Source organism: Lolium rigidum, chromosome 7 (genome assembly GCF_022539505.1).
Source record: "Lolium rigidum isolate FL_2022 chromosome 7, APGP_CSIRO_Lrig_0.1, whole genome shotgun sequence".
In the NCBI taxonomy this organism is placed as follows: domain Eukaryota; kingdom Viridiplantae; phylum Streptophyta; class Magnoliopsida; order Poales; family Poaceae; genus Lolium; species Lolium rigidum.
Window position 1 is genome coordinate 305,917,746 of NC_061514.1, and position 11,950 is coordinate 305,929,695.

An 11,950-nucleotide genomic window follows, 5' to 3' on the forward strand; every position below is an offset into this window, starting at 1 on the left:
GGTTTGGATACATCTCTCGGATACTCTATCATCACTATGATACTCCAAGAAACGTGAGTTCTAGAACAATTTCATAACTCTCTTAGATGTTCGCTAAAAATAGTAATTCAAATATTTCCACTATGATCCAATCATAGATATTTGACTTTTCTATTACGATGATTTCCACTTCATGCTGAAATTTATTTGAATCCATTCAAATGTTTCAAACTTCTTCCTTATCGAATATATCCACATATATATACTCAATTCATTGTTGGAAGTTTTCATGAAGTAGAAGAATCTCCCGCACACAACTATGCCTTGTGAACCATATACATCATCATGTATGTTTCCACTAAGTTAGTTGCCGGTTCAAATCTTGGCCTATGAACGGTATTTCAGTCATTCCTTTTTTTAGAAAAGATTTGCAAGCGCCAAATGATTCAAAAATCAAATGACTCCAAAAATCCATTTGCATGGAGTTCCTTCATGCGTTCCTCTCTAACATGACCTAAATGGCGGTTCCACAAATAAGTGGAATTCAAATCATTTGCCTTATGGAATTTTAGTGTCAGTGTTATGTATGTGTGTTTCACCATTAAGATTTATAATAACTTATCCATCGTACATGGAGTAATGTCATAATTTGAACAACTCATTGTTTTCATTTGACCAGAGCAGAATAACAATTATTAAGTTCTTTATTATAAATTCTAAGGGCTAGGTATAATGCCAATGACAAACATAATAACACTTTATTATGTTCCGTACGTGCATTATTACCATATTCCTTATCAGCCACTTAGGCCATCGTATTCTTGTATTGCGTTGTACTGTATGACATCTCATACCAACCAATCTGGTACAAATACCCAAGAATTTCTTTATGTGACCAAACAAGGAATACATAACATGTATATCATTTATATACACCTGAGCTAGACTTTCTAGTCTTTTCTTTCTTTCTGCCAAAATATCTTTTGTAGTTTCTCTTTTAGTTTTCCTCATTCTCAGAAAACACTTCATCTTCAATAACTTCTAGGTCTATTGGTCAAATACCAATAACTTTGAGGTTTTTACTTTGAAGTTTGATCATCATATGACAAGTGTTCTAGATTTCACTATTAGTAACTTTATAATATGATGAACAATTTCACTCATAATTTTATCCATTATATCATGATGACTTTTCGAGACCATGTTTGGACATGCTAGGCTCGTAAAGTTTAACCCCAGTATTCGTATGTGCAAATCTGGCTTGCACCCGTTGTATGCACACGTAGAATCTATAACACCCGATCATCACGTGATGCTTCGAAACGACGAGTCTTAGCAACGGTGCATACTAAGGACGATCACTTCATGGATATGCGAATATCGTCAGTGCCCCAATAGTTGGAGGATTGGGATGCCTTGCGTCTTCAACCTTCGTACATTCCCATAAAACTTATGAGTTTATGTAGTCTCACCAAATTATATTCTATCATCTTGCAATAAGGTCTTAGATATCTCATATATATCATACCTTGATTATTTCTGAAAACTAAATTTTCAGCTCCTTACTTTTCAAACAGATTTGAACTTCAAGTTTCACGGAGACAAGATAACTTTAGGTACTAATTGAAACCATAGTTCTTTGAATCAACAATGTGAGGTTTACTAAAAGTTTGCAATAGGACTTAATCATTTCTTGATTCTTTAACAATACGGTACGAGTCCGTAAATTTTCTTGTCAGATTTTAACAGTATTTCTATCTTAATTACAAGACTAGCGCATGGTAGAATACGGATGCCAATACTACAAAATTAATTCAAAATACTACTCAAACTATGTTTATGATAATATGTTTATCTTTTAATCTAATTACTAATGAACTCCTACTTAATACAACATCCCTCATAGTTGTTAAGTGGTACACGATCCACATCCACTACACCAAAACCGATCATCACGTGAGATGATGTAGCTTCAATGGTGAACATCAACATGTTGATCATATCATCCATATGACTCGTGTTCAACCTTTCGGTTTCCGTTGTCCCGAGGCCATGTCTGTACATGCTAGGCTCGTCAAGCAAACCCAAGTATTCTGCGTGTGCAACATGGCTTACACCCGTTGTATGTTGAGTTTATCACACCCGATCATCACGAGATGCTTCAAAACGATGAACAATGCAACGGTGCATACGAGGGAAGAACACTTTATTATCTTGATATTAATGTGAGGGATCATCTTTTAATGCTACCGTCGCGTTCTAAGAAAAATAAGATGCATAAAGGATTAACATCACATGCAATTCATATGTGATATGATATGGCCCTTTAGTCTTTGCGCCTTCGATCTTCATCTCCAAAGCACGGACATGATCTCCATCATCAACGGGCATGATCTCCATCATCGTCGGCGTAGCGTCAAGGTCCATGGCGTCGTCTTCATGGTTGTTCACCTCATGTAGCAACTATTACAACTACTTTGAAATACTACTCAACATGAAATTTAAAGACAACCATAAGGCTCCTGCCGGTTGCCACAATACAATTATAATCATCTCATACATATTCATCATCACATCATGGCCATATCACATCACCAAACCCTGCAAAAACAAGTTAGACGTCTCTAATTTGGTTTGCATATTTTACGTGGTTTAGGGTTTTCGAGTAAGATCCAATCTACCTACGAACATGAACCACAACGGTGATACTAGTGTTGTCAATAGAAAGAGTAAATTGAATCTTCACTATGGTGGGAGAGACAGACACCCGCAAAGCCACTTATGCAATACAAGTTGCATGTCGAACATGGAGCAAGTCTCATGAACGCGGTCATGTAATGTTAGCCCGGGCCGCTTCATCCCACCATGCCGCAAGATGCAAAGTACTCGAACTAAAAACAACAAAGCATCAACGCCCACAAAACAATTGTGTTCTACTCGTGCAACCAATATATGCATAGACACGGCTCTGATACCACTGATGGGATTCGTAGCATAGAAAACAAAAATTTTCCTACCGCGAGAACGAAATCCAAGCCAAGATGCAATCTAGTAGACGGTAGCAACGAGGGGATAACGAGACTAACCCTTGAAGATTTCCAAAGCCTACGAGATTAGATCTCGTTGTTGCGTAAGATGATCACTTGCCGCTTTCAAAAGCGCGTAGAAGATCTTGACGGTGCCACAATCGGGCAGCACCTCCGTACTCGGTCACACGTTCGGTGTTGATGAAGACGTCCTTCTCCCTGTTCCAGCGGGTAGCGGAAGTAGTAGATCCTCCTCGGAATCCCGCTAGCACGACGGCATGGTGGCGGTGGTGGTGGAGAAATCCTGCAGGGCTTCGCCGTAGCCGTGCAAGAGGGAGGAGGAGGAAGGGGCGGCTAGGGTTTAGGGAGAGGGGGCAAGGGCTGCGACTTGTGCACCTCTTGGGGCTCCCCTTGCCCTCCTTTTATAGGTGGAAAAGGTCCTTGGGTCGTCCAAGACCTGCCCCCAAAGTTTGGGAGAGTTCCGGTAGGTTTCGTCACCGAAACCTACCGTAACTAGGACTCTTTTGCCAAATCCGAATCTGCTTTAGGGGAAACTTCTAACCCTTAAGGAAAACATGGATACACCAAGTATGGAACCCTACGGACTTCCTTAGACAGCCCGGGTCGTCCCGGACACTTCCGGAACCTTCCACAACATTCCAGACTATTTCGGTCCTTCCAAAACCTTCTAGAAGCTCCGGTCAAAACACCGAACTTTTTCCGAACCCCGGAAAATGACTTCCCATATATGAATCTTATTCTCCGGACCATTCCGAACCTCCTCGTGATGTCCTGGATCCCATCTGAGACTCCGAACAAACATTCGAACTCCATTCCATATTCCATATCTACTTAAAACGACATCAAATCTTAAGTGTGTCACCCTACGGTTCGTGAACTATGCAGACATGGTCGAGACTCTTCTCCGACCAATAACCAATAGCGGGATCTGGAGATCCATAATGGCTCCCACATATTCAACGATAACATAGTGATCGATTGAACCATTTACGTACGATACCGATTCCTTTTGTCACGCGATATTTTACTTGTCCGAGGTTTGATCATCGGTATCTCTATACCTCGTTCAACCTCGTCTCCGACAAGTACTCTTTACTCGTACCGTGGTATATCATCTCTTGTGAACCATTCACATGCTTGCAAGCTAATTAGATGACATTCCACCGAGAGGGCCCAAAGTATATCTATCCGTCATCGGGATGGACAAATCCCACTGTTGATCCATATGCCTCAACTCATACTTTTCGAATACTTAATCCCACCTTTATAACCACCCATTTACGCAGTGGCGTTTGATGTAATCAAAGTACCCTTCCGGTATAAGTGATTTACACGATCTCATGGTCGAAGGACTAGGTAACTATGTATCGAAAGCTTATAGCAATTTGAACTTAATGACGTGATCTTATGCTATGCTTAATTGGGTGTGTCCATTACATTGTTCTCATAATGACATAACCTTGTTATTAACAACATCTAATTTTCATGATCATGAAACTATGATCATCTATTAATCAACAAGCTAGTTATACAAGAGGCTTACTAGGGACTCCTTGTTGTTCACATAACACACATGTATCAATGTTTCTGTTAATACAATTATAGCATGGTATGTAAACATTATCATAAACACAAAGATATATAATAACCATTTATTATTGCCTCTTGTGCATATCTCCAACAGCAGTGTCTTCATCATTGTTGTCCACAATCATGACATTTAGACAGGGATCATACCAATCAGGAGTGGTACGCTCCCTCGTCGATCTGCGAGGTTCAGTTGCTTCCTCGTTCAAAGTTCCATGATCATTATAATTTGCTTCCTCTCCTATCGGTGCAGACTGCACAGGAACATCTTCCGGTACTGCGCTACTCTGATCTACGAGAGAAGGTTCAATAACCTCGTCGAGTTCTACTTTCCTTCCGGTCACTTCTTTAGTGAGAAACTCCTTCTCAAGAAAGGATCCGTTCTTGGCAACAAAGATTTTTCCTTCGGATATGTGATAGAAAGTGTACCCAATTGTTTCTTTAGGGTATCCTATGAAGACGCATTTCTCCGCTTTGGGTTCTAGCTTGTCAGGCTGTAACTTCTTTACATAAGCTTCGAAACCCAAACTTTAAGGAACGACAGCTTAGGTTTCTTCCCAAACCATAATTCATACGGTGTCGTTTCAATGGATTTAGATGGTGCCCTATTTAAAGTGAATGCGACTGTCTCTAATGCATAACCCCAAAACGATAACGGCAAATCAGTAAGAGACATCATAAAACAAACCATATCTAAGAGAGATCGATTACGACGTTCGGACACACCATTGCGCTGTGGTGTTCCCGGCGGTGTCAACTGTGAAATTATTCCGCATTTCTTTAAATGCATGCGAAACTCATAACTCAGATATTCGCCTCCATGATCAGAACGCAGAAACTTAATCTTCTTGTTACGTTGATTTTTCTACTTCACTTTGGAATTCCTTAAACTTCTCGAAATTTTAGGACTTATGTTTCATGAAGTAGATATACCCATATCTACTCGGATCATCCGTGAAGGTTAGAACATAACGATAACCACCGCGCGATGCTACACTCATTGGTCCGCACACATCGGTATGTACGTATGATTTCCAACAAGTCTGTAGCTCGCTCCATTGTACCAGAGAATGGAGTCTTAGTCATTTTTCCCATTAGACATGCTTCGCATCTATCAAGTGACTCAAAGTCAAGTGACTCAAAGTCAAGTGACTCAAGAAGTCCATCGGAATGGAGTTTCTTCATGCGCTTCACTCCAATATGACCAAGACGACAGTGCCACATATAAGTAGAATTATCATTTAATTTAATTCACTTAGCATCAATGTTATGAACATGTGTATCACTACTATCGAGATTTAACAAGAATAAACCATTCATCTCAGGCGCATGACCATAAAAGATATTATTCATATAAATAGAACAACCATTATTCTCTGACTTAAATGAATATCCGTCTTGCATTAAACAAGATCCAGATATAATGTTCATGCTCAACGCAGGCACCAAATAACAATTATTAAGGTTTAAAACTAAACCCGGAGGTAGATGTAGGGGGAGCGTGCCGACGGCGATCACATCGACCTTGGATCCATTTCCAACGCGCATCGTCACCTCGTCCCTCGCTAGGCTTCATTTATTCCGTAGTTCCTGTATCGAGTTACAAATGTGAGCAACCGAACCAGTATCAAATACCCAGGCACTACTACGAGAACCAATAAGATAGACATCTATAACATGTATATCAAATATACCTTTCTTTTTCTTGACAAGGCCGCTCTTCAGATCACCCATGTACTTGGGGCAATTACGCTTCCAGTGCCCCTTCTCCTTGCAGTAATAGCACTTAGTATCAGGTTTAGGGCCAGCCTTAGGCTTCTCAGGAGGCGCAGCAACTTTCTTGCCGCCCTTCTTGAAGTTTCCCTTCTTAGGTTTTCCTTGCTTCTTGAAACTGGTGGTCTTGTTGACCATCAACACTTGGTGCTCTTTCTGTATCTCAATCTCAGCAGATTTCAGCATGGAGAAGAGTTCAGGTAACTCTTTGTTCATGTTTTGCATGTTGTAGTTCATCACAAAGTTCTCGTAACTTGGTGGCAGTGATTGGAGGACACGATGAATACCCATCTGGTTAGGAATCACTATCCCAAGTCACTGAGCTTCTTCGCATGCCCGGACATAGCGAGCACGTGCTCACTAACGGAGCTGCCCTCTTCCATCATACAGCCAAAGAACTGTTTCGAGGCCTCATAGCTTTCCACGGCCGCATGAGTTTCAAAGATAGCTTTTAGCTCATGGACCAGCTCATAAGGATCGTGGTGCTCAAAACGCTTTCGGAGCTCAGCCTCTAGGCTGCACAGGATGACACACTGAACTTGAGAGTACCGAATCACCCGAGTCTCGTAAACATTCTTTACTTCCTCAGATACTGCAGGTGGTGGTGGGGGACCTAGCGGTGCTTCGAGCACAAATTGCACATTTCCACCATTGAGGAAAATCCTCACATGATGGAACCAGTCGGTGAAGTTGCTACCATTACTTTTAAGCTTTTCTTTCTCTAGGAACTAGTTAAAATTGATGGAGGGGGACACCATGATCTACAACATATTTGCAAAGAGTTTAGACTAAGTTTATGATAAATTGAGTTCAAATTTTAATTCTTAAATTAACTAGGTGAACTTCCACTCAAAACAACATCCCTCGCATTGTCTTAGTGTTCACACGAACCAAATCCACTACACCAATTCCGATCATCACGAGAAAAAATGTAGCTTCAAAGGCGAACACTCAAAGTGTTCATCATATCATTCATATGACTCATGCCCTACCTTTCGGTATCCCGTGTTCCGAGACCATGTCTTTACATGCTAGGCTCGTCAAGGCAACCTTAGTATCCGCGTGTGCAAAACTGGCTTGCACCCGTTGTATGCACATGCAGAATCTATCACACCCGATCATCACTTGATGCATCGAAACGACAAGTCTTAGCAACGGTGCATACTAAGGATGAACACTTTATTATCTTGATATTTAGAGAGAGGGATCATCTTATAATGCTACCGTCGCTATCTAAGCAATACAAGATGCATAAAAGGATTAACATCACATTCAATTCATATGTGATATGATATGGCCCTTTTGTCTTTGCGCCTTTGATCTTCATCTCCAAAGCACAGACATGATCTCCATCATCAACGGGCATGATCTCCATCATCGTCGGCGAAGCGTCAAGGTCAATGGCGCCGTCTTCATGGTTGTTCTCCCATGTAGCAACTATTACAACTACTTTGAAATAATACTTCAACATGAAATTTAAAGACAACCATAAGGCTCCCGCCGGTTGCCACAATACAATAATGATCATCTCATACATATTCATCATCATATCATGGCCATATCACATCACCAAACCCTGCAAAAAAAGTTAGACGCCTCTAATTTGGTTTGCATATTTTACGTGGTTTAGGGTTTACGAGTAAGATCCAATCTACCTACGAACATGAACCACAACGGTGATACTAGTGTTGTCAATAGAAAGAGTAGATTAAATCTTAACTATGGTGGGAGAGACAGACACCCGCAAAGCCACTTATGCAATACAAGTTGCATGTCGAGCGTGGAGCAAATCTCATGAACGCGGTCATGTAAAGTTAGCCCGAGCCGCTTCATCCCACCATCCCGCAAGATGCAAAGTACACGAACTAAAGACAACAAAAGCATCAACGCCTACAAAACCATTGTGTTGTACTCGTGCAGCCAATCTATCCATAGACACGGCTCTGATACCACTGATGGGATTCGTAGCATAGAAAACAAAAAATTTCCGACCGCAAGAATGAATAACAAGCCAAGATCCGATCTAGAAGATGGTAGCAACGAGAAGATCATGAGACTAACCCTCTAAGATTTCCAAAGCCTACGAGATTAGATCTCGTTGTTGCTGAAGATGATCACTTGCCGCTTTCAAAAGCGCGTAGAAGATCTTGACGGTGCCACAGTCGGGCAGCACCTCCGTACTCGATCACACATTCGGTGTTGATGACGACGTCCTTCTCCCCGTTCCAGCGGGCATCAGAAGTAGTAGATCCTCCTCGGAATCCCGACAGCACGACAGCGTGGTGTCGGTGGCGATGGAGATCTCCGGCAGGGCTTCGTCTAAGCTCTACGGGAGAGGTGGGAGGAGGAGGCGGCTAGGGTTTGGGAGAGGGGGCGCCGGCCTGGGAGCCCTTGCGGGGTGCGGCTGGCTTTGGTATGGCCGACCCCCTCCCTCTCCTCCTCTATATATAGGTGGAATCCCTAGGGTTTGCCCAAAGTGTTCGAATAAGACCCCAATTCAAAAACTTCCATATGGGCGAAACCTAGAGGGATAGGGACTCCTCCCTTTCCGCCTTTGTTGGCTGGCCAAGGAGGTGGAGTCCACCATGGAGGCCACCCTCCCACTTGGTTGGCTGGTTAGGGTTGGTGGAGTCCAACCGGGACTCCACCTTCCATGGTGATTTCTTCCGGAAGGTTCTAGAACATTCTAGCGCCTTCCATAAATGCATCGGATCATTTCCAAACTTGGAAAGTGTCTTCCTATCTATGAATCTTATTCTCCGGACCATTTCGGACCTCCTCATGATGTCCTGGATCCCATCCGAGACTCCGAACAGAATTCAAACTCCATTCCATATTCCATATCTACTTAAAACGACATCAAACCTTAAGTGTGTCACCCTACGGTTCGCGAACTATGTAGACATGGTCGAGACTCCTCTCCGACCAATAACCAATAGCGGGATCTGGAGATCCATAATGGCTCCCACATATTCAACGATAACTTAGTGATCGATTGAACCATTTACATACGATACCGATTCCCTTTGTCACGTGATATTTTACTTGTCCGAGGTTTGATCATCGGTATCTCCATACCTTGTTCAACCTCGTCACCGACAAGTACTCTTTACTCGTACCGTGGCATATCATCTCTTGTGAACTAGTAACATGCTTGCAAGCTAATCATACGACATTCCACCGAGAGGGCCCAGAGTATATCTATCCGTCATCGGGATGGACAAATCCCACTCTTGATCCATATGCCTCAACTTACACTTTCCGAATACTTAATCCCATCTTTATAACCACCCATTTACGCAGTGGCGTTTGATGTAATCAAAGTACCCTTCCGGTATAAGTGATTTACATGATCTCATGGTCGAAGGACTAGGTAACTATGTATCGGAAGCTTATAGCAAATTGAACTTAATGACGTGATCTTATGCTACGCTTATTTGGGTGTGTCCATTATGTCATTCATCTAATGACATAACCTTGTTATTAATAACATCCAATGTTCATGGTCACGAAACTATGATCATCTATTAATCAACAAGCTAGTTATACAAGAGGCTTACTAGGGACTCCTTGTCGTTTACATAACACACATGTATCAATGTTTCGGTTAATACAATTATAGCATGGTATGTAAACATTTATCATAAACACAAAGATATATAATAACCACTTTATTATTGCCTCTTGGGCATATCTCCAACAGTATTGGGTGTTGTTCGTATACTCCATAACACGCTAGGCAACTCCTGTGGCCAAGTGTGTCGAGCTTTCTCCATAGGTGTTAACAATCGTTTCTTGATACCATTGCAGATGATGCCGTTTGCTTTCTCGACTTGACCATTGGTTTGCGGGTGCGCAACTGATTCAAAGTGTAGTTTTATGCCTACCTCTGCGTAATATGCCTTGAATTCCTTGGAGGTGAAATTGCTGCCGTTGTCCGTGACAATGTTGTGTGCTGACGTGGGAGTTGGATTGCAACGGCGCCAGAAAGTAGCTTCCTTGTGACGGTAAAGCACTCGTCCGTTGGGAACCCCAAGAGGAAGGTGTGATGAGTACAGCAGCGAGTTTTCCCTCAGTAAAGGTTTATCGAACCAATAGGAGATGAAGGCCACGTGAAGGTTGTTGGTGAAGGAGTGTAGTGCGGCGCAACACCAGGGATTCCGGCGCCAACGTGGAACCTGCACAACACAATCAAAATACTTTGCCCCAACTTAACAAGGTGAGGTTGTCAATCTCACCGGCTTGCTGTAAACAAAGGATTAAACGTATGGTGTGGAGAATAATGTTTGCTTGCAAAGAACAACAGAGAACAATGATTGCAGTAGATTGTATTTCAGATGTAAAAGAATGGACCGTGGTCCACAGTTCACTAGTGGTGTCTCTCCAATAAGATAAATAGCATGTTGGGTGAACAAATTACAGTTGGGCAATTGTCAAATAGAGAGGGCATAACAATGCACATACATATCATGATGACTACTATGAGATTTAATTAGGGCATTACGACAAAGAACATAGACCGCTATCCAGCATGCATCTATGCCTAAAAAGTCCACCTTCGGGTTAGCATCCGCACCCCTTCCATTATTAAGTTGCAAACAACAGACAATTGCATTAAGTACTGTGCGTAATGTAAACAATACAAATATCCTTAGACAAAGCATTGATGTTTTATCCCTAGTGGCAACAACACATCCACAACCTTAGAACTTTCTGTCACTCGTCCTGCAGTTCAGTGGAGGCATGAACCCACTATCGAGCATAAATACTCCCTCTTGGAGTTACAAGTATCAACTTGGCCGAGCCTCTACTAGCAACGGAGAGCATGCAAGATCATAAACAACACATATATGATAGATCAATAATCAACTTGACATAGTATTCCATATTCATCGGATCCCAACAAACACAACATGTAGCATTACAAATAGATGATCTTGATCATGATAGGCAGCTCACAAGATCTAAACATGATAGCACAAGAGGAGAAGACAACCATCTAGCTACTGCTATGGATCCATAGTCCAAGGATGAACTACTCACGCATCAGTCCGGAGGCGGGCATGGTGATGTAGAGCCCTCCGGTGATGATTCCCCTCTCCGGCAGGGTGCCGGAGGCGATCTCCTGAATCCCCCGAGATGGGATTGGCGGCGGCGGCGTCTCAGTATGTTTTCTCGTATCGTGGCTCTCGGTACTAGGGCTTTCGCGACGGAGAGATTCAATAGGCGAAGGGGCAGAGTCGGGGGACGCTCGAGGGGCCCACCCCATAGGGCGGCGCGGCCAGGGGTGGGGCCGCGCCCGCCTAGGGTGTGGCCGCCTCGTCGCCCCTCTTCGTCTCCTCTTCGGACTTCTGGAAGGCTCCGTGTAAAATAATGCCGTGCGCTTTTGTTTCGTCCAATTCCGAGAATATTTCCTGTGTAGGATTTCTGAAACCAAAAACAACAGAAAACAAGAACTGGCCCTTCGGCATCTTGTTAATAGGTTAGTGCCGGAAAATGCATCAAAATGACATAAAGTGTATATAAAACATGTGAGTATTTTCATAAAACTAGCATGGAACATA